General features: G+C 40.4%; 1 protein-coding gene across 5 annotated transcripts in view; it reads left to right on the forward strand.

The window, feature by feature from the left end:
- The window catches only part of LOC150078364 (coiled-coil domain-containing protein 186-like), a 334,475-nt gene that overhangs the window by 290,979 nt on the left and 27,669 nt on the right, over positions 1–15,827 (forward strand). The gene's annotated exons all lie outside the window — the stretch shown is intronic.

Consider the following 15,827-nt stretch of genomic DNA (forward strand, 5'->3'; position numbering starts at 1 on the left):
GCCCACTCTATTTCTCTGCACAATTGTTCATTGTACTCATTCGAGTCATTAGGCCTATAACACACTCCTACTCTTATTTTTGCTTTCGCAGTTCTTATGCCACATCAAACTGACTCAACAGTGCACTGTTCATCTCTATCAACTGGATGCCCTTCTTTTGATTTTATGTTTTTCTTAATTAACAGCATAACACCTCCTCCCTTTCTACCCTGTCTATCCTTTCTGTACACATTGTACTCCACAAATTCCAGTTCACCATTCCTTATATCTGTGTGACACCACATCTCTGCTATCCCAACAATATCCGCCTTTGATGTCTTGACCAACACTTTAAATTCATCAATTTTATTTACTATACTTCTAACATTGGTATACATGAAAGCATACATGCTCCTACTCCTATTCTTAGTTACCCTAACACATCCCATATACCCAACTATTCCATGATGACTGCCATCCGTCCCTGAAACCCCCAACACCCCTCGCTCCAGGTCGCTTCTTATTCTAATAGAAGTTGTGCAAGAATCACCTTCACCTCTGCCTGCGGTTACTGTTAAACTATTAGTCTTTGTATCCCCCCAAACTAGCAATTTTCCGACCCACCTAACACTGCCTCGATAGCATCAGCAAATATTCTTGCACCCTTTCTATTTAAGTGTATCCCATCCCTGTAGAAGCAATCTCTCCTGTTAACAAGTACAGTCCAGGCTGAAAAAAATTCTACCCCTTGAGCCTTGCACAATCTTTCCAGGGCCGAATTGATTGACAAGGCTCTCATCATGTACTCCCTTCTATCGTGTCTGTGCAGAATTGCAGACACTTTCAAATTCAACCCTAATTCTCGGCTTTTGTTCAACAGTGACCTGTACTTGTTAAGTAATTCTGCCGGTCTCGTACTCCTAATATCATTAGTGCCAACGTGTACAACTATATCACCTTTTGTGCCCTTAAAAGATGATATCCGCTCTACAACGTCATCAACCTTTGCCCCTGGCAGACATACCCTGGTCCTGTTCCACCTATCCTTTTTACAAAGCATGTTTCCCGTTTCCCTGACAATAGAGTCACCAACAACTACTAGTTCCTGTGGGACCAGCGCATTCTGTTGGGGGTGATTCTTGCGCTGTTTCTGTTGGAGTGGGTGGCCTGGGGGAAGGGTGCTGGGGATTTTGGGAGCTGCTTGGGGTCATCATGGAGCAGGTTGTTACATGGGTTGTGTGGGGATGGGTGTATGTGTGCTTGCATGTGCACTGGTGCTTGGAGTAAAGTGTTTTTGGGCCAAACGGCACAAGGGGTTTCCCCCATTTCCGCGTAGTATACATTGTCATGTGATACAGTGCACTGTAAAGGTCAGAGATTTTTAAAAGTATATCGATATTGTGATGTGTAACCATTGTTCATTTGGCCTTTCAGCTGGTGGGCCCCTAATGGGACCCACTGTTGCCCACACTTGGCCTCATGGAGGCAGACCAGGTACACCCAGTATAGTTCTATTTACTCTGGCAGGTCCTGCCACCTAATTTCCTGAGATTTCAGTGGCTAGAACCTAAAAAAAAAAAAAAAAAAAAGTTACTAAATTTTACGCTGAAAGGGGGTAGGCCGAATGGTAATAGGGTTGTTGCATGGTTGACTTAAGTTTTTGAGTGTATTGGAATAATTTTGGTTTCATTAGATGCAGTCGCAAAGTTAGAGAGAGGGTGGAAAGACTGAAGACTTGGGGATAAGACAGAGGTGAAGTCAATAGAGAAGGCGATCCCAGGTGGTCCATGAGGCATGCTCATGCCCCACCAGATGGAAGAAAATGGAAAAGGGGGGGAGACAATAGACTTCTCCTCCCCTCCACCCAGGAAGTAAGAAGAAAGTACCGTACAAGAGTGCACTGGTATGGGGAGGCCAATGGCCTTAGCAGCAAGCTGCGGCAATAGTCATGTCCTGTGAGTTTGTTTCAGAGATCACAGCCGCTGGTGTCAGGTTCAGGAGATGTGTAGAGTCGAGTCTGACTTGGTGATCACTGGTGTCTTCTGCCGCAGAGGGATCTCGAGACAGGTGAGCAGTGGACTGCGTCAGTTCCGTGTCCGGTCCTGTTGCAAAAGGTCCTTAGTGTGGTTAGCTCAAACTTTCCCTTCAATTAGGTTGAGTTGTTTCATTCATTTACTGGCTTTAGTTGTGATGAATAGCAATAAGTGTCCTCCACCTAGAAAACACCTCTTGCGCAAACTTCATGAAGGCCAGGAACTCCTCCCTCGAGTCTAGAAGGTGATGCTCCAGTCCTACTGGTAGATATGTGAGTTCCGTCATAGTCAACAGCGGAGGTCCTCATAATGGTCGCAGCTGTACATAATGTGGGACCATGTTTCTGTCTCTCCACATGTGCAGAGGGGGGGGGGTCTTCCATTATTCGAAAATAAGCTAACTTGGTGTTGAAGGCACCATGGAGAAATGTTGTAAATAGACCTGGGTGGAACCAACAGGGGACTCTAGGATACATGCATCCGACTGTAGGCAGGAACCTTTTGTTGAAGCAGACCACCTTTCTTCTCTTCTATTCACTGCTACGTTGATGGTGTATTCCCCCAGAGTGTAGGGTAATCCTTTGGTCAGGTGGGACGTCATTCCACAGCGTATAACTTCTAGGTCGAGGGACAGGACACCCGCCAGAAATTGGAGGGCATGCGTACTAACTTTATGGCAGGCACGAGTGATGACCAGAAGAATTGGGCATTGTACGGTGTCCAAGATCTTTTTGATAACCACCGTTGTGGCTCTATGGAACCACACGGGGGAAGCATACGTAATCGCTGGGGTGAAGAAGGCTTTATTGTACAGCATTAGCGTGCGTTTTTTGAGTCCCCAGTCCTTTCTTGTTATTCTGGCTATTAATCCGGCATATCTTCTTATTTTTTCTCTCAAGTATTTGAGATGAGGGTGGAAGGACAGGTTGGTGTCTAGAATAATACCTAGATGCTTCAGTTCAGCGACTAGTTTGATTGTCTGGCTATGGATTTTAATTTGTGGTGGTCTTAAGTTTAGGCTGCCTTTCAACAGTATAGATTTAGTTTTTATAGTTGATATTTTTAAAAAGTGGACAGTGGCCCAGTCTTGAAGGAGTTTAAGTGCTTGGTTTGCTTGGACTTCCATTTGTGCTCGGCTTTCAGCAGCGACTGTCAGTATTAGATCATCTGCGAAGGCCTGGGAGTTCCCTTTCCCCAGGTCCAGGGATTCGTCTAGGACCATATTCCAGAGCAGTGGCCCTAGAACTGAACCCTGGGGGCAGTCCCTGTAGAGGGATCTGGTCAACTTATTATATGGTGCTATTACCTGGATTTCCCCTTTGGTTAAGTAGGATTCCATAACTTTGTACAAATTCATAGGTGTGTTTCCTTTTTCATTCTAGCTACGATGCTCGGCCACCAAATGGCGTCGAATGCCCCAGTGAAATTGACTGAGATGGCAAGGAGATATTTTTTGTCACACCCCGCTGCTGCCCTCAAAAGGCCACTGAGGGCTTCGATGGTCGAAGTTCCTTGCTTGAATCTGTATTGTGTTGGCATGCTTAGTCCAGCTGTTTCGTAGTGGTGAGTTATTCTTTTACCTATCAGCCTTTTGAACAGCTTACTTGCCACTGGGAACAGGGCAATTGGCTGATAAGCATCCGGTTGTCCTGGAGGCTCACAAATATACGTGGTCTCAATTCTAATCTCAACAATGTCCATTTCCACTTGCAGTCTGCCAAACCCCATGTACTTTTTCTGGCAGAATCTCAGTTATTGGTTGATTCAAATACTGCTCATCTCAGTTGCCCAAATTATTCACTGTATGATTCCTTTTGCCTCAAAGGTGGTACTTGTGCATATTTCCATTCCGATATTCCCTGTCAGTGACTTGATAATTTGGAATCTCCTCTTTTCGATCTTCTCTGGCTTAAAATCTCTTTACCTCATTGCATCAAATTCATCTGTTGTCTCTATCGTTCTCCCAACTCCACTAATCACTTGGAGCTCTTTGACTTCCTCTCTTTGCAACTTGACTTTCTCCAGTCCAACTTTCCTAACAGTGAGGTAATTTTCCTTGGTGATTTTAATGTTCACAACTCCAGCTGGCTTCCATTTTCTAGTCACACAGACCCAGCTGGTCAAGATGCTGAGGCTTTTGCAATTACTAATGACCTTGCACAGATTGTTCATTTACCTACAAGAATACCAGACAATCCTAACCATACAGCCAACAAGCTTGAACATTTTCTCACAAACAACCCTTCTAAGTACACGGTCAAAGTGAGTGGTCCTTTAGGCACCTCAGATCAGAACTTGGTGATTGTCTTTTCTCCAATGGAGCCTTTATCTCACGGCTATTCCCAACCTCGTATTGTTTGGCATTACAAGAATGCAAAATTGGATGACCAGCGAGATTTCTTTTCTTCATTTCCTTGGTCGGACTACTGTTTCAAAACTTCTGATGTCAACATTTGCTCAGATCGTGTCAGTGAAATTATTCTTGTAGGAATGGAATCCTTTATTCCACTATAAAATCTCGTCCTTTATCTAAACCTTGGTTTTCTGATAAATGTGCTAAGGCTCTGCCAATATCATAATTGGCTTGTTTCCAATTCTTCAGTTTCATTTTCTGCCTACACCAAAGCTCAAAACAATTGTAAAGCAGTTTTTAATCAGTCCAAACTAGATTTTGAACAGGCTAAGATTAGAAAACTTGCTTCTTGTCCTAATGGTAGCTGAGCATTCTGGTCTCTTGCCAAAGCTATTGGCTGCAACTTTTGCCCATTTCTGCTCCCACCTCTGTCAAAATCAGATGGTTCTGTTGTCACTTCAGCCAAGGATAAAGCTGACCTGCTAGCATCCCATTTTTCTTCCAACTCATATTAATGATCTTGGTAAAACACCTCCCACCATTCCCAACACGTTCCATTCAATGTCTCCTGTGGTCTTCCGCCAAAAGGATGTCAGAAGGATTTTGGCGAATCTTGATGCTAAGAAAGCTCCAGGTCCTGATGGTATTTCTACTCTTGTTCTCAACACCTGTGCTCCCAAACTTACTCCTGTTCTTTGCCACCTTTTTTCACTTTCTTATTCCAAAGGTGTTTTTCCTTCTGCTTGGAAATTTGCTCGTATCCAACCAGTCCCTAAAAAGGGTGACAAATCTCTCCTATCCAATTATCGTCCCATTGCAATTACTTCTACTCTTTCTAAAGTAATGGAGAAATCAATTAACCTTCAACTCTTAAACTACCTAGAAACCTTCTGTCTTGCCAGTATGGATATCCACTGGTGATATTGTAAAACATTTGTCCCATTTATGGACAAATTCAATGGAAAAGTTTGGTGAAACACAAGCAGTTGCTCTTGACATCTCAAAGGCTTTCAATCGTGTTTGGCATATAGGTCTTCTAAACAAGGTTCCATCTTATGGTTTGACAACTGTTTTTTGTAATTGGTTATCCAGTTTTCTCTCTGATCGCTCACTGATTTTCCTCTTGTATATTAATGACCTTCTTCAATTGACTGGAAATCCTATTCATAGTTTTGCCGATGCACATTGCATTCCACTTTCCATTTTGAGAAACCGTGCCCTGTTTAATCAGCTTCAACTTCTCGAATATCCACTACCAATTCCTAAATGCTGATCTCCAGGTAATTCTCCAGTGGGGCAAAGACAACTTAGTTGATTTTAATCCTTATAAAACTCAGTCTTGTATTATATCTTGCAAAAAGGATTCTTCTGTTCGTATGCTTACCTTTGGTGACACTTCGATTTCTAGGCAAGTTGATATATCTCTTTTGGGGATTATCCTGACTTCTAATCTCTCTTGGCACAAGCACCTTACAAATATCACTTCCTCTGCCTCTAAAAAACTTGGTTTTCTCTTTCGCTCTCGGCGTTACTTTTCTTCCAAACAGCTGCTCACTCTGTATAAATCACAAATTCGCCCTTCCATGGAATATTGTTCCCACATCTGGGGTGGTGCTCCCAAAACCTCTCTCAGGCTTCTTGATTCCATTCAGAAGAGGGCAGTTATGTTTCTTAATGACTCCTCTCTAACAGAGTCTCTCCACTAACTGTCTCATAGATGTACTGTTTCTGCTTCATGCCTTTTCTACAGATACTTCCATGGGTACTGTTCTTCTGAATTGGCTTTTATAATTCCCACTCTCTCTTTCAAAACAGTCCAAACATGTGCCGCCACCAGCTAACATCCATTTACTGTCCAACTTCAAACTCACAGAACCAACTTTTCATCTTCCTCGTTTATTCATTCAACTGCCGTTTTCTGGAACAGCCTACCTTCATAGGTATTTCCTGAAAATTACAGTCTACAGAAGTTAAAGTCTTAATGTCAATATATATCTTATTTTGTCTTCACAACCTCCAACCCAAGCACGGTACTAAGTACTATAGGTTCTAATACCTCTCGTGTTTGGGGTTTTCATAAGGAAAAAGAAAGAACAAGTGGAGAAATATCATCAAGACGAGCATTCTTGACATCAAGATGGTTCAGATTTGTTCTGACATCCTTTTGACCAGCAGATCACAGGAGGGATTGAGTGGAGTATACCAGGAATGGTAGGAGGTGGTTTACCAAGATCATCAGTACAAGATTCAGAAAAAAATATATGATGCTAATAGGTCAGCTTTATCTTTATGTAGTGGCGATAGAACATCAGGTTTTAACAGAAGTAAGAGTACAGATGGACAAAAGTTGCACCCAATAGCTATGGCCAAAGAATAGTTTCCTATTCTTAGCCTGTTCAAAATCTAGTTTGATTAATAACTGCTTTACAATTGTTGCAAGCTTTGCTGGATGCAAAAAAATAAAACTGGAGATTTGGATTCAAGCCAATTGTGATATGCAACGTTCTTATCTTAAACAGTGGTACCATATTTATTGGAAAACTAAAGTTTAGATTTTAAGTTTTATTAAAAGATTTCATACCTATAAGAATAATTCTACTGACACAATTTGAACAGGCATTGACATCAGAAGATTTAATACAGTATTCCAACCAAGGAAAAGAAGAATAGAAATCTCACAGATCATCCCATTTTGCATTTTTGTGATGCCAAACAACAGAAGGCTGAGAATGGCCACAAAAGGAAGGCTCCATTGGAGAAGAGACCATGACCAAGTTGTGGTACAATGTGCCGAGAGATCCACTAACTTTTGACTATATACTTGGGAAGGAAGGCAGTTCATGAGAAAAAGACGAGGGGGGGTTTGCTGTGTGGTATTCTTTAGGTAAATTAAAAATCTCTGCAAGATAAGTAATTTCAAAATCCTCAGCATCTTGACCAGCTGGGTCCATGTGACTAGAAAACTGAAGCCAAGGAAATTTATCTCATTGTTAGAAAAGTTGGACTACAGAAAGTTGAGCTTCAAAAAGAGGAATTCAAATGGTTCCAAGTGATCAGTGGAATTGATAGATCAATAGGGGCAGCAATTGAATTTGACTGAATGGGGTATAGAGATTTTAACCCAGATAAGATCGAAAAGAGGAAATTCCAAATTACTAAGTCTCTGACAGGGATTGTCAGTGTGGATATATGCATAAGTACCACCTTTGAAGCAAATAGAATCTTACATGGAATAATTAGGACAATTGAGATGAGCAGTGGTTGAATCAAGTGATAATTGAGATTCTGTTAGAAAAAATAAGGTGGGAATTTCAGACTATAAGTGGAAATGGACATCATTGAGATTGGAACTGAGACCACATATATTTGTGAAATGGATGAGGAAGTGTTTGAGAGGTTTAGATATTTTCACAGATAACTTTGTTCTATTAAATTGACTATTCATGATGTATTCAGTAGTAAATAAAAAGTTGTGGGTGAGATGTACCATATGAAGTAATGAAATTTTTGGATATGCCATATACACAACAAGAATATATCTAGTTCCTTAACATAATGTGGCCTCAACAATGCCTCCTTCTTACACACTACTCGGACTCTCCCTTAGTCACTATCTGGCAGTGTAGAGGTAGGTAGCAGGATTATATGCTGGCTGATCTGGATGCCCCCTAGAGAGTTATCAGTAGGTTCACTCCAGTAGATTATTTAGCCACCTGCCTGTGAACACTGCTTTAGAACTGTACCTTTGATATGTAAGGAAGAGTGGGCCTTTCGATGATGCCCATCATAACATCAAAAGACATCAACCATACTGCACGATGGAAGAAAAGGGGGAGGGGGTTGCCAGCACTTTGCTGTAGGGACTAAACATGGATTTTATCACTTCAAACCTCCAATAAGAAAAGTGGTGGTATTGCTTCTGGACTTGCACAAAGGGGTTATATTGTACCAAGGGTTATTAAGTCCCACCATCATGAAGGTGCAAGCAAAGGATTTGGTTGTTGCAGAAGGACCAGACTTCATTGAAATTCAGTCCACTTGATTCAAGTGTCACCTGAATAGCAGTTTAGACTCCTAGGTAGCAAGCTCTAATTTAATGTACCTGAGAGAATTTCTGTGATAACCCACAAGGACCAAATATAAAATATATCGGAAATAGTAACAGTGGCTCTGGCTGAAAGTTTTCATGTAGTTCTGGGTTTGGACAGCATATTCTTGGAACAAATTACCTACTAAGGTGGCCGAAGCAGAAAGAACGTGTAGTTAAGGTCAGAATGAAATTGCAGGTGGTTGTTTTTTGATTGCCAGGGTATTTTTGGTTGGTTGGGTTTTTGTTTTTTTTTTTGATTAATAGTAATAGTGGTGGAGGCATGTGATGCAAGAAAGCAACATTTGAGCTTATCTATCAGCCAAAAAAAAAAAAAAAAAAAAAAAATTTCACACATCAATTCCCTCTCAAAGTTTGTTCCAGCAATTAACCACCCGCTGGCTAAATGGAAATTTCTGCACATCTATTCTACAACTGTCTTTCCTCAATTTGAATTTATATCCCCTTAGGTTCATAATCTGAGCAAGCAGAAGAATTCCATCAGAATTCAGCATGCTCAACCCATTCAAGGCCTTATACACCTCAATCAGATTGCCTCGCAGGTGCCTAGTCTCCAGCCTCTGCAATTTCCAGATCTTAAGCCTTTCTTGGTAAGAGGATCCCTTCATTCCCCTCACCAATCTTGTTGCATTTCTCTGTACGCGCTCAAGCAACTCTACATCCTTCCTAAAATGATTCCTCCAGACATGTACGCTGTACTCAAGGCATGGCCTGACCATTGCCTTATACAAAAGGATAATCACCTCCTTTTCCCTACGAGCAAAAATTCCTGTATATCATTGACAATACCCCATGACCTGCTCTGGCAACCTGTCTGCATTTTTCAGAAAACTTCATATCTGACTGCACAATTACTCCCTGGTCTTTTTCATTTGCTACCACCCTAAGTGTGGAAACACACACAGTTAGTACATTTCTCTGGGGTTACCTTCTACCCATATGCAGCACTTTGCATTTGCCAATGTTAAACTTCAGTTTCCACTTCTCAGCGCACTGCCCAAATTTTTTAGATCCTGTTGCAGTAGCACACTGTCATTACCAACCCTGCCAACCTTTGTATCATCTGCAAACTTTGACATTAAGCTTGATATACCTTCATCAATATCATTGATAAATATAAAAAACAACAGTGGACCCAACACCGAACTCTGGGGGACTCCACTAATAACATTAGTCCATGAAGAGCACCATCCATTGATTACCACTCTCCATCTTCTCCCACTCAACCACCCTTTTACCCTTTTATCCATGGTAGGAACTTACCCTTAATACCATACTGCTCCAATTTGTATAGTAGGCTTCCATGCGCAACAGTGTCAAAAGCTTTCCTGAAATCCAAGTATATGATATAAAAATTATTTTTTGCATCCACTTCCTTTGTAACCACATCATAGTATCCAATCAAATTTGTCAGACAAGACTTTCCCTTAACAAACCCATGCCATGTCTGAATTATTACTGCAGCCTTGTCTAGATGATCGTGCAATGCATCTTTAATCAGTGACTCCATTATTTTCCCCAGAACAGAAGTTAAACTAACAGGTCTGTAATTATTCCTGTTACCCTTAGATCCCCCTTTGTGAATTGGGGATACATTTGCACATCTCCAGTCCTTGGGATCTCCCCCCCGAGTCCAAGGATGTTCTTATAATTTTGGCTAAAGGTTTGCCTACTTCTTTTGCTGCCTCCTTTAATATAACTGGATAGATCACATCCACCTCAGGTGCCTTTCTTATTTTTAACTTCATCAATTTCTCCTCCACTTTGCTCTGTTATTAAAAATCATTAAGTACCCTGTTACAGTTTATCAAACTGTTTGATTTTACAGATTCAGAGCGGCGCTTCCGTAGCCAGGTGGTAAGGGGCAGCAGTGCGTAGCACACGCTTCTTGATTAGACTGGGGTTTGAGCCTGTCACCACCAAATACGGAGGATGCGGAAAGGTCAGGGAATGACCACTGCATATCCCGGAGCAATATGGCCTTAGTTGCTAATGCTCCTAAAAACCAAATAACAAATAAACAAACAGACAGATTCAGAAAATATCTGCTTCTCTGCATGATTCAGTCACTTTAATACTATTTATTACTGATCAATATATTTAGTTCATACAAAAAGTGATTTCTTTTATTATATTGATACTGTATAGTCCAGGATACTGTACTGATGTGTTGTGAAAACCAGTAATATCGAATGTCTTATCGTTTTAATTAATACTATTTCTTTTTATTATTTTTTTTTATTTTTGCATTTGGTAAATCATAAAATTTTTTTTTTAATAACAAAATGTTTCTGAACTCATCTCCATCTTCTTTACAATATATAAGATTATTTTAACCAATGACAAGTATAAAGTTACATCCTGTGGTGATAAGATGAAAGTGTTCAGTATGGGAAGTAGAAAATGTTGTTGTTATTATCAGTTTGACAAAATTAACAGAACAAAATGTTTTTCATGAATATTTTATTGTTAACAGTGTTGCTGAAGGTGAATATAATAGGCATCCTGGCATACAAATTCCGAGTATCCAATGGAAATCGACTTGCCACCTTACAAAGCCGCACGTTATGCAAATTATTCATTCCTATTAAAAATTAGTTGTGACCACATCACTTCATTCCCATTTTTTGGCTTGCTGAGTGGGATAGCCACATCTCCAGTACTCAAGATAGCAAGTCATCATTGTTTAGATGATTCTTTGAGATGTTGGGCCATTGGACGACTTGAAGCCGGGCAGTCACAGGTGGAGGTGACATGACATGTTGTCTTGGCACTATGGAAGCAGTTTCAGCAGACAGGCACCATTACAAGAAGGGCTGGCCAAGGTCACCCGAGGGCTACATCCAGTTACATCCTGTGGTGATAAGATGAAACAGTGTTCGGTATGTGAAGTACGAAATGTTGTTATTATTATTACTGTTAGTAGTAGACACTGCTTGACAAATTTAACAGAACAAAATGTTTTTCCTGAATATTTTATTGTTAACAGGTTGGCCGAAGGTGAATATTTGATATAATAGGCATCCTGACATTCATGTTTTCTTAGTATCTGATGGAAATGGCTATGTCAACCAGAACAGACTACTCTGGCTCTAACAGCAAGACGGAACACTACAATGTCCCGTTATCAATTGTCTCTTGAGGTTGCTGAAAACATTCAGGTGAAAACATTTCCAACCAGACTGTGTTAACATGGTTCAATTCAACACTGACACAAGGAAGCCAGTGCTTTGTATCCCATTAACTCCAAACTACCGCAGAGTTTGTCAAAACTGGTGCTGTGAACATGCGACTTGGAGGAGCCATGAGAAATGGGATACAGTTCTGTTCTCTGATGAGTCCTGTTTTAGCCTTCAAAATATAGATTCCAGACATTATTTCATCTAGAGGCAAGGAATGTGGTACCATCCCTCCAACATCATAGAAAGAGAGACTTATGATGGAGGTGGTGTTCTTGTGTGGGATGGAATAATGATCAACAGCCATGCCCCCTCTTCATGTTTTTTATAGGGATACTTTAACTGCGCAGAGGTACCAAGGACAGATCCTCGAACCCTGTGTATGACTTTTTTTAGGGGTCTGGTAAGCCCAGATTTTCTTTTCATGCATGACAACACTACTGCACATAGAGCTTGAGTGGTGGAGGAATATCTTTAAACCGAAGATATCCATCGATTGCCATTGCCAGCATGATCAGTAGGCTTAAATCCAATCGAATGTGTGGTACACCAACAGCCAACTCCTCAGTCAGTTGGTGAGCTAAGGTCTGTGCTGGTGGAAGAATGGGATTTGTTGACAAGAACCTTATAGACACCCTTATATCAGGCTTGGTTCACTGCTGTCAGGCCTGTTTAGCTGTTGGAGGGTATGTCATGTGACCATATTTTCGAGCATTTTGTATCTACTTCTGTAATGTGACCTTTTTTTTGGTGCTGTGAACATGCGACTTTTTTTTGGTAATTCATATACAATCCCTATAAATGTCCCTTATACCTGTCTGAAGTTTCTCACTGTCTCCTCATTCGTTGTTATTCTATGACACACCACCATACAAAATTTTGTCCTGCTTCATTGCAAGCTCCACAAGTTACATCTCATTTTCTATGTGTTCTGTTAATTTTGTCAAACAGTGTAGCACTGACAAATGATACAAGAAAGCAAGCTTCTACAACACCAGCCAGGAAAAAAAAAAAAAAAAAAAAAAAGCCAACACTTCCCATTTCACCTGTTCATCCTCTCTAACAGTTTGTGTTGTTTCTTGAATTTATTCAAACCTTCTAACTCTAAAACACCAGATGGGAGTTTGTTCCCAAAATCAGTGACCTTCAGACTGAAAGCAACCAACTTTCCTCACTTTGAATTTATGCCCCTTCATGTGTATAGTCTGAGTGAGTTGAAAGAATTTTCTCAGCATTGAATCAGTTGAGTAAACTCAATTGATTCAATCAATGGCCTCAATCAGATCTCTGTGCAGATGCCTAGTCTCCATGTGCTGCAGTTTTCAAAGCACAACCTTTTACTGATAAGAGTACCTTTTTGCTCCCCTGCACCTATTCCATCAGATCCACATCCTAAAATGAGGCTTAGACCTATATACAGTACTAGAGATGTGGCCTAACTATTGATTACACAATGGGATAATCACTTCCTTATTCCTGCTAGCAAAATTCCTGTATATCATTGACAAAACTCTGAGCTGTACTGGCACCTGTCTGCGCTGTTCACTTCATTTCTGACTGCAAAATTATCCCCAGGTCTTCGTCATTCTCCACTGCTCTGAGCATGATACCACACAGCTGGCACATTAATCTGGGATTACTGCCCCCTATATGAGAAGTACCTTTCATTTGTCAATATTATAAACTTCAATTTCCACTTCTTAGTATCATCTGTAAACTTAGACATTGAGCCTGATATGCTATCATTAGTGTCATTAATAAACACAGTAAACAAAAATGGGCCCTTCACTGAACCCTGAGGGACTCCACTAATAACGTTAGCCGAAAAATATCCCATTGATTAGCTATCAATGGGCTATTTTTGATAGATAACATTAGCCCAAGATTAGCCCATTGACAGCCATTCTGTCTTTGTCCACTCAACCAACCCTTTATTCATAGCAGCAACTTTCCCATAATGCTATATTGTTTCAATTTGTATAGCAATCTGTTATACACGATAGTATCAAAAGATTTCTGAAATCTAAATTTGGAATTTACAAAATTTTTTGCATCTGCTTCCTTTTTGTTGCATCATAGTATTCAATCAGATTGGTCATATTAGGTCACCCCTAAACAAATCCAAGCTGTGACTGCAGTATAACTGAATTCCTGTCTAGGTTGTCCTGCATTATTTCTTTATTCAGTGACTCCATTATATTCCCTGTTTAACATATAATGTCTGTAAATGGGGATACATTTGCACTTCTCCACCCCATAGGGACTTCCCCCTCAATCCAGAGAAGCTCTCATAATCATGGCTGAAAGTTTGCTTATTGCCTCCTTTCAAATAAATGGGTAGATTTCATCCACCCAAGGTGCTTTTTTTTTATACCTTTAGTTTCAACAATTTCTCCTCTACTGTCTTCCCAGTTATCACAAAATCATTTGGCTCCCTGCCAGACTTCTGGCATCCCCATTATTAAAAAATTCCTCATGTGTGAATGTAGATGCAAAATGCCTGAGTACCATACAGGTCTAGAGGCCTCATTTTAAGAAGGATGTGGAGCTTCTGGAACGAGTACAGAGAAAGGCAACAAGAATGGTGAGGGGAATAAAGGGTGCTCTTACCAAGAAAGGTTCAGTTCTGCAAATAGCAGTGTCTAGAGACTATGCACCTGCGAGGTGGTCTGATTGAGGTGTTTTTAAGTCTTTGAATGGATTGAGCAAACTCAATGTTGATGGGATTCTTCCACTTGCCCGAACCACATGCATAAGGAGACAAATTCAAATTGAGGAAGGATGGTTGCAGAACAGATATGTGAAAGTTTGCCTTTAGCTGGCAGGTGATTGAAACAAACTTCCTTCTGTTGTGGAAATTGATAACTTAAATAAATTCAAGAAAGAACCAGACAAACTGTTGGAGAGAATGAATAGGTGAAATGGGAGATGTCTTTTTTTTTCTCTCTCTCTTTTTTTTTTTTTTTTTTTTTTCAGCTGATGCTGTATAAGCTGCTTTCTTGCACCACTTTCTGGAGCTAATGCTAATACCATTCAGTTGTCAGCAACCTGAGCAGGATAATCAACAGTTAATCCATTCATATCTAGTGGACTACTGTGATTCAACTCCCTTCCTACTACTTTTTACATGAGTATAGAAGTCTGCTGCTTTTATTTGCATTCTTTTCAGAGATTTCTTGTAATCTGTCGTAGCATGTCTAACCTCTTTTGGGACTTGATTTCAGACTAGTTTATATCTACTTAGGGCATCAGTATCACGTGATGATTTATATGCATCCCATGCATATAAATTACCAGTCCATGAGTCTCACAGTGCATCTGATATTCATTTAGGTCATTGAACATGCATTGAACTGTATCACTCAGGTGGTATAAAAAGCCTAGTAGCTTTTACAGTTATATTCCATTTAGAGTTTGCTGTTGATAACTTCATCAGTTGGTTCTACCGCATAGAATTTAAAAACTGTCTTTGATTACCGTAGTCTCCTTTACGAAAGCAAAAGCCCATTCCTTTAAGTAAATCTCACATCACTACTCATCTTGTCATGGCCACATATCTTTTATCTGCAGGTTCTGAAAGCATGAAGAGACAACTGATAATCACATCGAGTATTTCTCTCCCTCTTGTTGCCTCTAACATGCTACCGTAGAAAACACTCATCCAGTAAATCCACAAAAGTCTTGCTAATGTGTGAATGACCAATCCACAAGTTCCCATCAATATCTGGAAAGTTAAAATCCCCCATTATAAGACATTTTGATTTACTGGATCACTCTATTTCTCTGTACAGTTGTTCATTGTACTCATCACAGGCATTAGGCTTATAACTCTTACTCTCATTTTTGTTTTTCTAGTGATTGTCACACCAAATTTATCCAACATTACACTGGCCACCATGTCCACCGGATGCACTGCCACAGATATTCGGTGCTTATTAACTAAGAGCATAAACTCCCCTTCCCCTCCTGTCTCTCCTTTAAATTTACACTCTTCGGCCTTTATAGAGTTTTTTACTGCAACACACAGAGTATACTGCATGGAATTGGGCAAGACCCCCAGTGCCATGTAATACTATACACTATGACCTTTCTGTAAACATTGTACTCCCCATATTGAAATTCTGAATCCCTATATCCGAGTGATATTATATCCCTGATATCCCCCACAATGTCTG

Source organism: Mastigoproctus giganteus, chromosome 11 (genome assembly GCF_048544385.1).
Source record: "Mastigoproctus giganteus isolate SK-2022 chromosome 11, ASM4854438v1, whole genome shotgun sequence".
Classification (NCBI taxonomy): domain Eukaryota; kingdom Metazoa; phylum Arthropoda; class Arachnida; order Uropygi; family Thelyphonidae; genus Mastigoproctus; species Mastigoproctus giganteus.